This window comes from Larus michahellis, chromosome 1 (genome assembly GCF_964199755.1).
Source record: "Larus michahellis chromosome 1, bLarMic1.1, whole genome shotgun sequence".
NCBI lineage: Eukaryota > Metazoa > Chordata > Aves > Charadriiformes > Laridae > Larus > Larus michahellis.
Window position 1 is genome coordinate 97026230 of NC_133896.1, and position 16635 is coordinate 97042864.

General features: G+C 39.1%; 1 protein-coding gene across 22 annotated transcripts in view; it reads left to right on the forward strand.

Moving 5' to 3' along the window:
* The window catches only part of ZBTB20 (zinc finger and BTB domain containing 20), a 487918-nt gene that overhangs the window by 238423 nt on the left and 232860 nt on the right, over positions 1 to 16635 (forward strand). For 4 of the 22 annotated variants that reach the window (XM_074594530.1, XM_074594573.1, XM_074594437.1 and 1 more), the window contains one exon: positions 14644 to 14707. The exons of 17 other annotated variants lie outside the window; for them this stretch is intronic. The gene's annotated coding sequence lies outside the window, so the exon portion shown is untranslated. Of the gene's footprint in view, positions 1 to 8689; positions 8826 to 14643; positions 14708 to 16635 lie in introns of those variants that run through there. One more of the 22 variants, XM_074594564.1, reaches the window with a different exon arrangement.

The following is a 16635-nucleotide window of genomic DNA, read 5'->3' on the forward strand; positions in this document are numbered from 1 at the left end:
CTTTAACAGTGAGGAAAGCATGAACAGAGCTTTGTTTAGTAGCTGTAGTTCAGTATAACGATTGAGAAATGGGAATATTAAGACCAAAAAGAAATGAAATTAAGATATGTAGAAAATCTGTCTATGTGGAAAGTATATTCATATTATATTTAAATACCTTCTTGTCTGTAGATTTTCTGAAAACCCTTTCAAATGGACCAGCTAATACCGGATAAGCATAAAATTACTACAGGAGCAGTTCCTCAGTATGATCAAGTGAATGAAAGAATTATCCAGAAGTCTTTGGTTTAGGAAGTAGTATTTCTGGTTTAGTTATCCAACATGATCTTGACATAAAAAGTCGTCTTAAGGTTTGGTTTTTTCTCTTGATTTTGAGTTACAGGATATTTTAGAACTTCTTCAGGGTTTAAAAATATACCCTAATAATTTGTTTGTCTCTCAAGTTACTAGTTAATATAATTATTACTTGGATTTCAGAGGAGACTTTTTTTAGACTTGAGTATAGTTTTTTAGTCACGTAAAATGCTAAGATAGTTGTTTGGCCATGTTTGAAGTTTTGCAGGATTTCAAAAAGATTACGGGTAAGGCTGTCTTTTTCAGCTGTCCTTGATACCTAATGGGTTCTCGGTATCTTTTTTCTTTAGGCTATATATCCACTAGTTTTTGGCTTAGGGATTCCTGCTCCTTTTCAAAGAGTCCAGAGGTCATGTATTGAATCATCAGTTCATTTTCACTGCCTTATGAGCAACTGGGAAGCCAAAATATAGTTTCTGCAATGAAGGGACACAGAAAGAAATCCCCAGTGACTTTGTTGCTTAGCATTGCTCTTATCTTGTGGAACTTCCTCCTCCAACACTCCTTTGAGGTGGTAGGATGTGGACGAATCAAGTACTGAATTAAGATCGTCCAGTGGAGACAGGCTGTAATCTGTTTACATAACTGGCCTAATGCAAGCTTTGTCATGTTACGGCACCATAGAGACCTTAGCGTCACAGACTTCAGTTCCGTCATCTCCTTTGGCAGAAGTCTAGCTAGCAAGAAGAAAGATTGAGGCAAGACCTAGCTCTGGTCTTAAGTGATGAAAGAAGGCTCTGGGGAGACTTTATAGCAGGCTTCCAGTACTTACAGGAGGCCTAAAGGAAAGATGGAGAGGGACTCTTTATCAGGGAGTGTACTAAAAGGATGAGAGGTAAAGGTTTTAAACCGAAAGGGGTAGATTTAGATTAGATATTAGGAAGAAATTCTTTATTGTGAGTGTGGTGGGACACTGGAACACGTTGCCCAGAGAAGCTGTGGATGCCCCATCCCTGGAAGTGTTCAAATCCAGGTTGGTGCCCGTGCCCATGGCAGGGGGGTTGGAACTAGATGATCTTTAAGGTCCCTTCCAACTCTAACCATTCTATGATTCTGTGATATGGTTCAGTGACAGAATACCTGCAACTCTGGTGATACGGGGAAGTGTGGCATGCTGGTTTCTCCTCATGTGAAGGTGAATACCCCTGTTCATCCTCTGGTAATTTTGGGAAAATTATGTTTTTAGGGGGGGATATTATCTTAGGGCCTAGGGGATGTTTGGTCTTAACATAGCCAGATTGACCTGGATCTGGAGTCGCACCTTGTTCCTTCCCTCTAGGGGATGGTCTCCTGAGCTGGCACAGGGTGGCTTAACTCTGGCCTTTTTAATGACTAGCCTGAGGGAAACTGCTAGTGGTACCAATAGGGAATCAGTCTGCAGACAGGACAGCAGTGATTTCACAACAGTGCCAAGTAAGCTTATGCAGAAAAAACTCCAGGCAAAATAACAGCAAAATTGGCTACTGCTTGCAAAGCTACAGCAGAAGCGTAATGTAAAGGAAACTAATTGTATACAGTCCTCTTGACTAGGCAGCCCCATGAATAATAAACCTTCCTAAACCCAGCAAGGCATATTCATGTAATTGTTTGTGATTTTCTTTGTGCGTGTGTCTTCATTTATATTGTATATACCGCATATGTTTATATTTATACAAATCCTAGTGTTGAACAGAAGCCTACTGTAAGTATGCATATTCTTGGGTATGTCCGTATGTGTGTTTATATATGTCTGTATATTTGTGTGCATGCACGCGTGCGTATGTATATATGTCTGTGTGTATGAGAAACAGATGCACTGTAGGCAGATAAAGCAGATAAATATAGATTCAAATAGAAGCATAAGCCTATAAATATAGACGCTATATAGAGTGAAAGCAAGCAGATCAGCACAGTTTCATTATTACTTGCATTCTGTATAATAACAGAGTAGCTGACACCAAAATGTCTGAGGGGATGACACTGTTGGCTCTCAGCAAATGTAGTAAAAAGGTAAGAAAACTTCTTTCCAATATGAGAAGCGATTACGACAGAAGCTTTACTATCTCTAATCATTTGCTTAATGCAAGTCACTGTGTAGTTTCTTCTGGGGTTGAAGTCAGAGGATGGAAACAGGGCATAACGTTTGTAATTTTACCTTAAAATAAGTAAATAAAATAAAAATCCCAACCCACAGTCTGAGGAAGTACAACCTCTAGTTTTTATTTTACAGTAACATTCACGCACTGTGTTTGTCACTTTCTGCTTCTGTTATACAACAAATCTTCTTTGTTTCAGGTCCTACAGTCCCTCCGAATGAACTTGGGTGGCAGGGTATTGGGGAAAACTTTTAGGTCATGACACATTAACTTTCAGAAATAGTGTTGTGAGTGTGTGTCTATATGTGTATCTTAGCCCTCTGTTTGCAAATCTCCGATGCCTGTTAGAACAGTCAGCTTTCTCTCTGTTGTAGCAGTATAGCTTTGACTAATCCATAGCTATAATACAGGTAGTTAAAGTCAAAAAGGTCTTAATCTTACTAGAGATAAAGAAAACATCGCAGCTGTTCAGGGGTTCTGAAAAGTCAATTTTTCTTATTCTGTAACATTTTGATGAGGGTGTTCATATAAAACAAGATTGCTGGAAAATGCCAGAAAATTGTCAATACCGTGTTTTATTTTTCTTTGTGTAATACAGGTAGTATTGAGGTGTTTACAGGAAGAAGCTAGCAGCTGAGAGTTTGGCATTCTCCTTCCAGCTTGACCACTTGCTTAGAGTGAGATCTTGAACAAATTGTTTAAAGTCTAGGTACTTATTTCCCTGTTTGTGAGTAGATTAGGTAATAATTATTTCACAGAGTTGGGTAATTGTATAATACCTTGTTTTGTTAGTAGGTCTCGTGATTTCATTGGAATTACTCATGGAGCAAGGTGTTCGATAAGAGTATATATCTCTTTTTACCCAGTGCTCTGACAGTCTTGAGGAAAAATGAAGAAATAACAGTAGAAAATGCTATTGCTGGTGTTCTGTATTGTGTTACAAACAATTCACTTATATTTAATGTATTTAATCGTTTTCAAAATATGCCATTAACTGATGAGTATTGTCAAGTTTCTGTATTCCAAGGAACTCACAGCAAAGCAGAAAAAAGGTAAAACCCAGCACGTATATATTCATACCAATAGTACTCGATATGACAAAACGTAACCAGAGACAGAAAATCAAAATGTCAACTGGTGGAAGCCTTGCTGTGGTATTCAGCTCATATAACACTAGTTTTCTTAAAATATCTAGTCTAAGTTAATTTTCCTCTGCAGATAAAAAGAGAAAGGCAGCTCAGAACATCTGGGTTGTGCTCCTGAACTTATGACATGGTTTGGCGCAAGCTGTTTTTTACTCAGCTTTCTTATTTTGATACCTGAAAATAAGCTCTTCCAGTTATATTTTAACCTATTATTCAGGTTAGACCCCAATTTCCAATCACCTAAGTGCTTTCTAAAAATTTGATCTTTAAGTCACGTGAGGTACCCTGTGAAGGTGCTTGTTTTTTACAGTATCTATTGAGATAGCGTAATCAAACACAAAGAGGAATCTGAAGTCATATGTATATGAACAGTGAGACGCTATGGGGGAATCTCTAACTGGTATAGGAGTCGTTGGCAATTTCGCTTGTCCGCGAGCCGGTGGAAGAGGGACCTGCAGGTTTTGTTCAGGTGCCGCTGCTCGTGGTGACTGTGGCAGCAGCTCTCACCGCTGGCTGGAGGATCTCTCAGCTCCGGGCACAGCTCTCACATGCCTGGCGGCAGGTGCACCTTGCCGTCTGCAGTTCGGGGACTCCTCAGATGTGCGAGCTACCTGTTGTCTGAGTATCCCTGAGTTACTCAGACTCCCGTAGGATGTCTGTGTAGCGTAAGAGTGATACTTGAGAGGCATAAGGTGAATGGATATGATAAATTTGCAGTACTTCAAAAATTAACAAGCCTATCCAGTAAATTCTTCCGAATCCCTCCTAGTTTTTTCCGAGTCTGCTGCCTGTTATAACAGCCATGCTAGCTTCAAAATAAGATTTTGCTTTTAGGGACCAAAACAAATATTGAGGTTGGTTGGACAGGGATTACACTGAGCCCCCAGTTACTATAGAAATATGGTCTTTTCGAAGTCTCGTAGGGAACATCTGGAAGGGAACTTATGCTATCCCAGAAAGCATTCCCTGTGATTTGTGAATCTTGTTTTCTGCTTCCTTGCCCCTTTCTCTCCCTAATTCTGATAAATTAATAAATCCTTACCAGATCAATTTAAAACATTAGATTGTATTTGCAGTAGGGGAAATACATTTTCTTTAAAAAAAAATAATTTACTCTTGATCTAAAACCTTGCATGTGTTGATTTCAGTCTGGATCAGATGTTTGCAGCTGAGTTATAGTCTTGAAAACTGAGGTTTATTATGGAAACACTGACATAGCCTCAATACTTTTGGTTCTGGCAGACAAGGCAAAAATATCCAGGGACCTTTTTTTCTGACTCTGAAGTTCTTTGCTAGTCTCCTTGGACTTTGCTTTCTGAGTCTTTGCCAATTTTACTGCCATTCACTTTGACTAAAACTGTCTTGGAAATATGTCAGTCTGTAAGAACCATTAGGAAATAACACCATTACATGTGTTTTAATAGTTTGGTTGAGAGGTGGGGAAGTTTTAGTAACTTCTGCTGAGTCACGGTCATTCCAAAATGGTGGAGTCCAAAAGGTTCATGTGAAAGAGAAGTTGGTAGGAGGAAAATAAAAGTAAGTTGCCAAGAAAAGTGTACTTGTGTGTTACTTTCACTGCAAGAAAAATCATGTTGCAGGAGGTCTGCAAAAGGTTTATTGATTCTTTAACTGCAAGAAGAGTTGGTAAGCATCTCTAATGTATTTATTTTTCTGTCTCTATAATTTTAATAATTTTTTATTATTCATTTTGCCATTGAAAGCCCATGGCAACCTAGCACTGTGCGTATCTCCTTCTACAGTCATTAAAAAGACAGAAGCTGTATTGAGAAACATTAAGCTTACATGCAAAATCATGAAATCCTAGAGTAATAACTTGTTTATAACCTTAGTCTCTCCCTTATGATACAGTCTTTACTAAGAAGTCACATTGTTTTTCTGCAAACGCAGAGCTATAGAATCTTTGATAGGTGCAAATGGCATCTACTATTAATGTGTTTCACTAATCAAAAAAAAAATCCAAACCAATTGTCTAGCATAGTGAAAAATAATGCTGCTTTGCAGGTATGTTATCTTGTAGGGAGAATGTATATCAGAGAAGTTAAATGCTGTAACATTACACTCATGTACAAAAAGGGCAGTTTGTTAGCACACGCAAAGGTTTGTGTAAGATTTTCTGACCTAAGTATGTATCCAAGATGCTCTCTGTAAAATATTTGGTAGGATTTCGTATCTGTGTGGACTTTTAAAAACTTCAGTATTTTCATCATAGTAGAAAACTTTTTCTTGAAACATGAATCTAGCCAGTATTGACTTTATAAGCTGTGAGTCCATTCATATTTTCAATTGTTAATACTTTTTGCTATAGATAGTTTAAGATCTTTTTTTCCCTTTCTCTTAAATCTCTGGATGTTCTTTTTCTCACATTCCCTATGTGCAAAACAGATGAGCTTTTGTTTATTTGAGTTTTCATGAAATCTCAGATTAGGTAAACATTAAGAATAGAAAATTTACATTGTTAAGCTTCCAAAATTTTTGAGTGATTGAAGGCAAGTTGGTTATAATGGAGACTTTTGTCAGCTTCACTTGATAGCCCCTCAAGTACAAAAAAATATCAGAACTTAACTCCCCATATTTTTAGGGTATTCAGATCTCTGTCTGAACATACTATGTACAATCCACAGCCAGTTGCTTGTAATTTAACATGCAAACAAGTGCTTAAACATATGTGTACTCTGGACGATGATAAAGCGAGCATAGCAGCAATGGAACTGCTCTTACTGATAGCCAAACTTGGTTTCCCTTAGGTGGTATTTCTTTATTTTCTCTCTTTATCTCTTTTATATAACATCCACATTAAAAATAAGCAAATTGTTTGTAACATAATACAGAACATCCCTCGTTGCATAAGATGAGGACATACTAAACACCCAGGCTAAGTTTAAGTGTATGACGGAAAAGTGTATGTCCTGAACAATACGTTCCTCTGCGCTCCTATTCAGAAAAGTGCGGGTTTTCGTTGTTTGATAAGCTGGTCCTGTGGTCCAGTCCACACATTCACTTTGCACAGTGTCACTCAAAGTTTGATTGTGAAGCATCGTTTCTAGTGACCACGTGACAGTGATGTAGAGTTTGTGTCTTCTGTGTCTCATTTCTTTCCCCCAGTGTTCTCCTGGGCAACAAAAAAAAGACACGACTGAGCATGTTTTGAGTGGGCCCAATGTGTATTAAGGAGTGTTTAATCCAGATTGCACGTCTAGATCCTTCTTTAAGAACACCTTAATCTTTTCCTTTAAGGATCAGTTTCATTTTAAGACCAATCAGACTAGTTAGGCTGCACATAAGTTTTTGTTTAAAGCTTTTCTGGGGTAATTTCAATGCAATTCGAGGTATTTTGCAAACAAAATGAATAATAACAAGCAAGACAGTGAATTACTGTTTTCTTTTTCTGACATTGTGACAGAGATCCTGGCTGCAGGCTGTCTGGTAGTATCATAGCTAGAGTTACTAGATGTGGATCTGGGGTAAAGAAAAAACTCAACAGAATTGTCAGAAACATTGCATATCTGTGGAATCTCCCTAAAAAGGGTTTACCTTTCTCATAACATGGGATTTTTTGTTTGTTTGCGTTGCTAATTTAGGACCTGTAAAAATGCTCAATGCCAGACTTATAAAGAAAAAGCATGTTGCCCGTTACACAGAATTTGAAGAAAACAACATGGGGAATGCATGTCTTCCAGTAAAGATAATGCAAAGGAAGCTTTAAGAGCATTGATAGTTGATTATTACTTTTTTTTTTGTTATCACCATACTTATTTTCATTTCTGATACTAGGCTAGGTGACCGCTGTGCCTTGTAATAAAGCTCCTTTTAGTCTTCAGTCATTCGGTGTGCTTTAGAAAGTATGTTAGCACACTTCAGAATCACATTGACGTTATTAGCAAAATCCCCAGCCCAATATGAATAAATAAATGGACGCTGATCAGGCCAGTGTTGGGCCAGCTTGGTGGTGTTTCCCTGCTTTGTAGGACCTAGTGTCAAGTGGGGAGCAGGCAGAATTTGGAAACCTATGTCTTACTTTGGAGGCAAAGGACTGGTTTAGTAGTAACTTGTCAGTGCCGGGTTAATGATTGGACTTCATGATCTTAAAGGTCTTTTCCAACGAAAATGATGCCATGATTCAGCAATGTGGTGGGCATTCACCTGTGGGAATGAGAGAATTTCACCTTATTGACTCAATATAATTCCCATTACAGAGCTAGGGGCCTGTCTATCTGAATTGCGGAATCCAGGTGCGTGCTTCTGTGCAAGAGGGAGCAACGGGGATATTTTGGCAGGCCTAATGAGTGAGCAGAATAGGTCACGTATTCCTTGTTTCCAATCTCTAATTCCCACATTCCCATGTCATCCTACCATCTCAAGAAATGCAGGGCTTCGTATTGCATGCTGTGCGTAGTGCTTATGATTTCAGTACTCCTACAAGCCTGTAGGTCCTGAAGCATAAGTCAAAAGTTGATGTATAGCATTTCTAAAGAAAGATTTCTCTTAGTAACCTTTATGGCCCTCATGGCTGAATATGAGCTTCCTATGCATCTTTACATCTAGCACAACAAGTGCCACTGTGGCATTAATACGTATTTTTCTGTAGCTTCTAATAGAATTTGGGTAGTGGGTGTGGCAGGGAAGCCTTGCTTTTGGACAGAGGGATTAGTGGCTTTTGTTGAGCAACCGCTCTTCTAGCAAAGGGCACAAAAATGAAAAGGTTGGGAAAGGCATGTTTGGTTCAGAAGGGCATAATTCTGTTTCTAAATGCTTTGCTCCCCTCTTTCCGTGGCGCCCCTCCTCACGCATGCCTTAAATCCGCACCTCACCGCTCTGCATTTCTTCCTCTGTGTCTCTCTTAGAGCTCTGAATTCATTATATGGAGTAGTGTAAATCAATAGTAAATGCTAACCGCCCACTCGGTACTCAGTTACGCAATATCACATACCGTGTACACAGAGACAAAAAGGGAAAAAGCACACACAGGCTTTACATTCAAAAGCTCTTGCATAATTCTGCTTCTCTACAGCCAAAAAAAAAAAAAAAAGAAGAAGAAAAAAGAAAAAAAAAAGGAAATAACAGATGGGGAGACTTGCAGTTATTTTCCCTTTTCTCAGACCGTACAGAGGGGAGTTAGTTTAACATCCATGGTCATTTCTAATTGCCCCGTGCTGCAGATAAGCAAGGCAGACTTGCTTGTGCTTTAAAATAAGAGTTTTTTCCAGCTTCCATGATGTGGTGCACTTTTCAGGTAATATGAGAAAAACTATTACGAAGTGTTTAAGGCTGAATTGGTTATTTGTTTAGTCTTAATGGAAAAAGGAAAAGAAGAGCCTCACTTTAACTACTCAATACATGTTACAAAGCGAAAGAGGGATGAGGAGTAAGGGAGGCTGGATTGAATTCTCTGGCGTGGTTTTGTGCGTGTGTTGGGTGCTTTTTTTTTTAAATCTTTTTTTCCTTTCAGAAAAGCAAAATATCGCTCAATGTAATATTTATGTAAAAAGCCAGTTATGTAACTCTCGCCTGCCTTTCGCTTTTGTTACCTCTCTGGACTGTACAGCTCTACTGTTTTTCCTCACGACAGATTGTATTAAAACCTGCAAATCCTGATGAAAGGACAGAACAACCGGGTGCCCACAGCACAGACTTTAATTTCGAGCCTTTTTAAGGGCTTCAGGCTGGAAGACAATGGATCTATTTAAGATCTGGTTTTGGCTGGAGGAATTCTTATTGAGTATTTTCCTGTCACAGTGCGCTCTGGAACATCCGTGGCTTCTGCACAGTGTTTCTGTCTCTCTCCTCCTCTCTCGTTCTCCCCCCCGTCCCAAACTTTGGATGTATACAATGAAAGCTTTTTTCCTTTTCCTCTCCTGACCTTAATGCGAGTATCAGGTCAGTCTCCATATAACCAGCAGCTAGTGCAGAGGCATAGTGAAATTTTAGGTTGTGCTGAACTTTATTTATTCATTTTTATTTCATTTAAGCGATTGACGTCCAGAGAGATCGAGAGATTCTTTTGATTAGGATTGGTTCGGGATATTTTAATTTATTTCTGCCAAATGCAAGAGAAAAATGTATAACCCTGCTAAAAGAATAAAAAATGAGGGATTTGGGGGTGCAGAAAAGGGAAGAAAAGGGTCCATACTAGAAAAAGTTCATACTTTTTGATCACAGGAAGAAATTTTTCCTGTACTTACTGCAACCAGTTTATTCCTAGTTGTATCCTCTGAGGATCTGACCTGTTTGTGGTTGCGAGCATTGTGTCGGGGTTTGTTTTCTTTTGCCCTTTACAAATCATTCTTGTCTGCGTGCACATTCTTGGACAGATTCTTCCCTAGTGTAATGCTGCTAATTCTGTTGATATTGTGTCAGGAGTCTATTAGGTCAATTATAAAGTTATAGGCCTCGATTCTCTGTTATTTTAAAGTGTTTTTCTGGCATTAGAAAGGAGTCATAAAATGAGTGTGAATTATGCCCACTTCAGGCATAACAGAAAAAATAGTTAAAGCTGACATCTTTCGACAGTGATCTCTGAGACAAGCTTTAAATGAAACAGGGTTTTGTGAAAACAGGAAGTGGGATATTTTAAGCTCTATAAGTATATTATAAGCTTTATAAGTATATTTCACCAAATTGCTGGGTAGTACATAGATATACATTCAAAAACATATTGGAACACCTGGATTCCCTGCCTGACTCTGAAACCAGCCCTTGCTTTGGCTCTGGGCAACGAAAACAACTTCTGCCTCCATTTCTGTCTCCGTACAGAATCTCTTAGGGATTATAGTAGTAGATACTTGGTTTATTGTGCCCTACAGAAATATTCTAAAGCTATTCTATTAATGTTTATAAAGTGGATTTAAATGCAAAAGGAGAAGGTGTTGAAATAATTTGGAGAGGTTAAAAAATCATTTAAACTTCAGGCTGCTGTTGCCACAAAGACTAAATTGTGGGCACCTACCATATCTAAATTTTAGCTGGAAAACAGAAGATGACCCTAGTCATCAGAGGATTAAATTCTGGAAGACTGTCCTATAGGAATTATAGGGCCTGAAAGCCTGTGTAGTTGTAAGATGGGGCTGAACTGACGTATCGATAGCAGTTTATGACATGGTTGCACGCAGTGGAGGAGAGTAACCTCCTTAAAATCCCTTATCCTGGTGTCCCTGATAGCTCTCAAGCCTTTATAAAATGCTTGGAAGATGTAGACTGTGTAGCTTTACAGAGAACATGATAAATAATGATTCCAGTGTTTAACTTAATCAAAAGAGTGGTCATATGTCCTTGATTGAAAATTACTTTCTGCCTGTCTTCTGAGACTTCTAGTCTGTAAGTTTTTTGTCTGCGCTAATTACAATGGAAGATTTGGTTGGAATAGGTGTACAAAACCTGATGACTTTTAACAGCAGACAGGGAAATTTCCCTGTTAAAGACATTTGCGTGCTTTTCGGTTACTGAGGATTTTCTTTGCATGTCACTAGGTTATCTCTAATTTCCCAAGTCTTCAGTCGCCAGCTTTGCTTTGTACACTTATGTGGGGCTGTAACAAAGCACTAACGTTCCTAGTGGTCAAACACATTTAATTATTTTCTGAGTATTTACAAATTAAATGAGAAGAAAAACCTTGGAAATGCATGCTGCTAAAAGTCTGGTTATATATATGCAGCTGAACAGCGACCAGAATGGTGGAATTTTGTTTTTTTCTGCAGAATGGAAACCTAATTTTAATTTATGGACGAGAGGGTGATTTGACTTGACCAGATGCTAGACATGCAACCTGTGAAACTTCTGTCTTCCTAAATTCATAGGCAAAATAGGCAAAAGTGATGGGTCTGAACAGTTTCTGAAATGAGATGTTAATATTCAGCTTCGATGAATAAGACTTCATTTCACAACTTAAAAAGACACTGGTATTTTATTTTTAAACATAAGCTGTTTGAGCCCTGCCACTATGAAGATCTGTGCTGTAGTTTTCTTAAATTCATGTTTGTTATTTTAAAGAAAAGGTTAAATATGAACCCTAAAGGTTTAAAACAACAGCAAAAATTAAGAGAGCTCTACATTAATTTTTATTGTTAAATTTTATTATTTTTCTTCCCTGACACGTGCTTGGGGTTGGGTATATTGGAAAAATAGCTAGCTAATACGACTTTGCTGTATCCAGCATTGTGCTGAATTAGCTACAGTAGTCTTTTTTTATCTAGTAATTATTCGGCAAGGTTTCCTCCCTCCCTCTCTTCCTCAGAACAGTGGGTTTTGCAACTCTGACACTGTGGTTGAAGTTTATGACAATTTTGTGACCTTCACTATCAGTAATTCATTGCTAGTGCCTGCAGAAGTTTCACAGGTCGTTTTGACTTAGAGAAGTCTGTAAGAAATGAAGCGAGAAGCAATATATTTAGAGTAGTTGTAACAGAAGTATCAGGCCCAGCCGCACTGAATGCTCCCGCGCCCCTCCTTTTCAAAATTACTATCTTCCATGTTCACAGCAAACGAAGCAGAGAGTTCACTTCTCCCATCCGAGAATCCGTATGTTTTAGTCTTCGCTGTTAAATCCGATGTATGCAGGTGGGCCATGACACCTGGAGGGGAAGGATTGCTGAAGTCCAGCGGTGTAGAGGAGTTGTCGGGATGAGCGCAGTGCTTAGAGCAGTGTCGACACCTGGATATTCCATGCTCTTTCTTCTACCCAGGGGCTAATATTTTCCTGTCGCCGCTAAATGAAGCGGGCTCTGTTTGGACGGAGTGCCTACACCAGTGTGAGCCCCGCGAGAGGGTGCACCACGCAGTCTGCCATGCCCACTTGGGGAAGGAGCACATCCTCATTCGCTGGTGGGCTTCTTTCTGGGATGTCTGGTATCCTCGCTGCCGACTACTGAAGGCCAGCGTGGGAAGGATGGATGAGCTCTCTTCACCTTATTGATGCGGAGGCTTAAAAACAACTCTTTAGGATGTGACCTTTCTACCTCTTGAAAAAGAGAGAGGGGAATTAGACTTGGTAATCCGGAAAGCATGCTTCAGGGTAAAATCTTGTAAGAAAACTAACTGTAAACAGTTCAGTTTCTGCGGAGACTCGATTTGGGGTATTATTTCATAATTTTGACTGAAGAAACCTCTGACTTGTTTGGCTTTTAGGACGCATGATGAAACTCACCCCTTTAGGGAAGTTCTTGCAGAGACAAGATAGTAGGAGAGCTTGCCTGTGTAAGCAGCAAAGAGGATTGTTCGCTCCTGAGTTTTTGCTGATTTATTTGTGTCTGGTTGCAGCAGAATAGAGGGACTCACTGCTTTGACTGTGCTGTGAACAAGAGAAAAACGCACTCCGTTGATAATGTTTTAAATCAAAACAAATAATAATGCTCTTCATGGAAAGACTGAGGAAAGATATTAACAGAGAACAGTGCAGAAAACAGCTGAAACCATCTTTGTCCATAGTTTTCACTACGTGTATTTCTTAAACTATTTTTCTGCTTACAGTTTTTATTAAATATCTTGGTTGCCTTAGGCCCCTTACATGACTTTAAAAAAAAAAAAAACAAAAACAAACGACAAAGTTTCGATCTCATCTTCTGGGATCCATGTAAATATACATTTCTGATTAAAAAGTGTCAGTCGCTGCTGAGGCTGGAAAGGGTCTGTTCTGCTGTGAGGAAGGGAGGGGCAGATCCATAATGGTTGTTCGGGCTGTCGTGTTTCTGAGAATCAGCTGTTTTTTTCTTTATACTGCAAAGATTAAACAAAGAATGTTAAACATTTCCCAATTTAGCATTTATAATGGAAAGCGGCTGGAGGGCCACAGCTCACTGCTGCAAGGGCAGGCGTTCGTATCAGGAGTCACTGAAAAAGGCTTTTATTTTCTTTGAAGGCCTATCCATTCCTTTCCCAGCCCGGCTGCTCTGCTTTGCAGTCAGGTGGAGGCAGCTTTAGATTTTTACTTTCGTTTAAGTAGGAGCTAATTTACTTTTGGAAATGAAAGTTAAAGCAGCTCAGCCATCTGCAAAGTGGAAGAGGAGGCAGTGGGTTTCTTTAACTTTTCGAAGCTCTACGATTCTATTTTGCACCACCAGGCAAGCAAAAATTACTTTCCTGAGCTCCTATTAGTAATAACATGTAGTATTAATGATCTAATGTCTTAGCTTCAACTCCTCATCTCAGTTTCTGAAAGATACCTGTTGGCTGTGTGCAGTCGTCTTCTTTACACTCGCATCCAGCTCAGGAGCTTTAAGTAAAAAGTTGTAGTCTTGAGTGCAGCTGAACCACATTTTTTGACCTACTGACAGCACAGCTTTTTCCATAGCATTTCACTAGTGATTACGTGGAGCACCGTGACTTTCTGTTTCTCATAGCAAAGGCAAAATAACACTTAAGGGTGACTGATAAATGGGAAAAAAGAAAAGAGTGGAGGGGAGGCGGCATTTTGGTATCCTGGTGTTATATGTGCTCTTACTGTGGCTGTGTATCAGCCTTTCTTATTTTTTAGTTTTCCTTGAATAGTCCATAATGGAAACAGATGCATTGTTCAAGCTTTCTTAGTTGAAGCTGAGGAGAATTTCAGTTTTATAAAAATATGTATTTTATTCCCTATCGGAGTGGAATAAGTGTTAATACAGTTCGTTTTTTAACAGAGCAGCTAAAAATGTCCTTCGCCTGCCTCTCCATTGGCTAGTTTTCAGAAATTCAGTAGTTCACTGTCATCACATGTGTACAAGATCTAAACATCTTATATAATTAAAACATTTTCAGAAAAAAATATTTCTGGTTTCTTGTATAAATTGTAAGCACTATAAAGAAACCAGATATCCATTTTCTGCCTTCTCTAGCCTGCCTGCAAGTAGGTTTCGTTTAAACAAAATAGCCTTGCACTCAGAGCTCACAAACGTTTGTGTATTACTTTGGTATCTACATGACTAATTTTACTGGCCTCTTATAGTAGCTAAAATATGTTTGTAAATGTTTGCCCACCTTTTTGTTTCTTAAGGGAAGCTTTTTACAATTTATTATTTGGAATAAGTCAAAGTTTGAGTTTAAAAAATACTTCAGTGTTCTTATGATTGCATTTCTTACAGAATGTTGGAATTTTTGGACTGTGCATCTGTTTAGGCACGTGGAGAAAGACAAGACTGAGATCATGTAAGTCATGAAACTGAGGGTGAATAATCCATACTTGGTTCTCTCACCATTTTTACAGTTTATACCCAGATGCAAGTAATAAACCAAAAAGGGAAAAAAAAAAATCTAGTTAGCTTTTATTTTTAAAACGATTAATGAAAAGCAAAGTTCAAATGAGGCCACAAATCCTGGTGGTGCACAATGGGTTGATTTATTTTGTAAATAGACCATGGATAATTAACCATAAAACAAAACTTTTTTTTTTTTTTTTGAAACTTGCATAATGACACTGGTTTCTTTTAGTTGCTGCGAGTTGCACAGAGGGATAACGACTTATTCACAACTGGTTGCAACTGGTTACAGCCAAGAAAGGAAAATCCCAGAGCAGCTAGAGGAAAAAGGCTGTTAAAACCCTGCTACACTTGCAGTTTTATAGTAAGGCATTTACTAATGGCTACAGAATAGGCAAAGCTACCCTTGTACGATAACAGCAAAAGAGTAGATACGTACGTACTCTGATGATGCTTGACACATTATCCCATGCTTTGGCTTAAACCCCACAAGCAAAATACAGCCCCTGCAGCTGGCCTTGTAGTCCACAATTTTGTATTGACTTTTAAATAGCATTAGTTTATGCTTTGTTACAAGCTTCCATGATGCCTGTATCTTACTACTCTGGCACTGGGGGAAGAGTCCTCTGGATAGTCAAAATAGTCTGAGTTGCTGCCAAGTCCTCTTGTGAGCTAGAGAGTGATGGTAGTTTTTCAGATACATGATATGAGACAACTGCCTGCCTGACCTCCCCCAAATTTGTTTCTTCATATTCCACAGTCATCTGCGGAAAGGATCTCTGATGCCCAAGAAGGAGAAGGTCCAATTTGTTGTGAAAGTACATTCACTACTAATTAAAACTACCAGCTGGGATTACAGCCCTGGAGACTGTAAATAAACTAGAGCATGAGATATTCAGATGACAATATGGCCACTTTTGTGGTGGTTTGCACTAGTTGCCTGTACTCAGATTTGCTCATCTCATGCCAGCTTATTAGAGTGAAGAGAGGGTTTATGTAGGTAACAGTCAAGATACGAGCAGTTGGATTTGCCACACAAGACAGTGACCCTAAGGTACTTGCAAAAAGCCTCCCTCGTTCCCAGTGATAGCCTGGGTAGGCAGAGGTAGGGAGTAAAAATGCTTAAAACCAGCCTAGTTATACATGCGTTGAACCAGTTTTATTGGAACGGTGTTACAGGCTGACGTTGGTAAGGGTTCTCTGTCCTAAACTGATTTGAACACATGTGATTTCTTCTGCAAATTTGGAGTATTTATTTGTCAGCAATGTACTGCAGTGACTGAGCAGAGAAGTAGGTTGTTAATGTCAGACTGTCACCTGCTATCTGCAAGAGCTTGATGTAGGTAACGGGATATAAGGGTTGTGTGTTTTTAGTCTAGATCTCAGTTGCAAGACAGGGTCTTAGATCAACGCTTTAAACCCATAACCAGAGAACCGCTGAGTTCCCACTGTGTTACTGACACTAGTAACTACAACACATGGGCTGACACTTATAATCTTTTTTTAGGCCAAAGAGTCGAGTTAAAATAGCACTTAGTTTGAGCAAGAGGCTTCAGTTGTGGGAGGGAGTCATGCTGGGGGCAACATTAGCATTGTACTTTCAAACACCATTGCAGTGAAGACAAGACCCCAAAAGGAAATTAACTCTCCAAGGCTCAATACAGTCTTTGGCTTCTCTTCACGTCCTGTTGGAAAGGAAGACAGGGTCCACTGTGGTCGTGCTAACTGGATGTATCTGTCCCATGGGGTCTCTCTTGAAACTGCTTTTTATTGGGTTTTTGCTTTTGGAAAGTGTGGCAATGTATGGAATCTGCTACGTACTGTTTATAAGTTAGAACTTGATTTTATTGACTAACTAAATCCTGTATCTTGTGACAA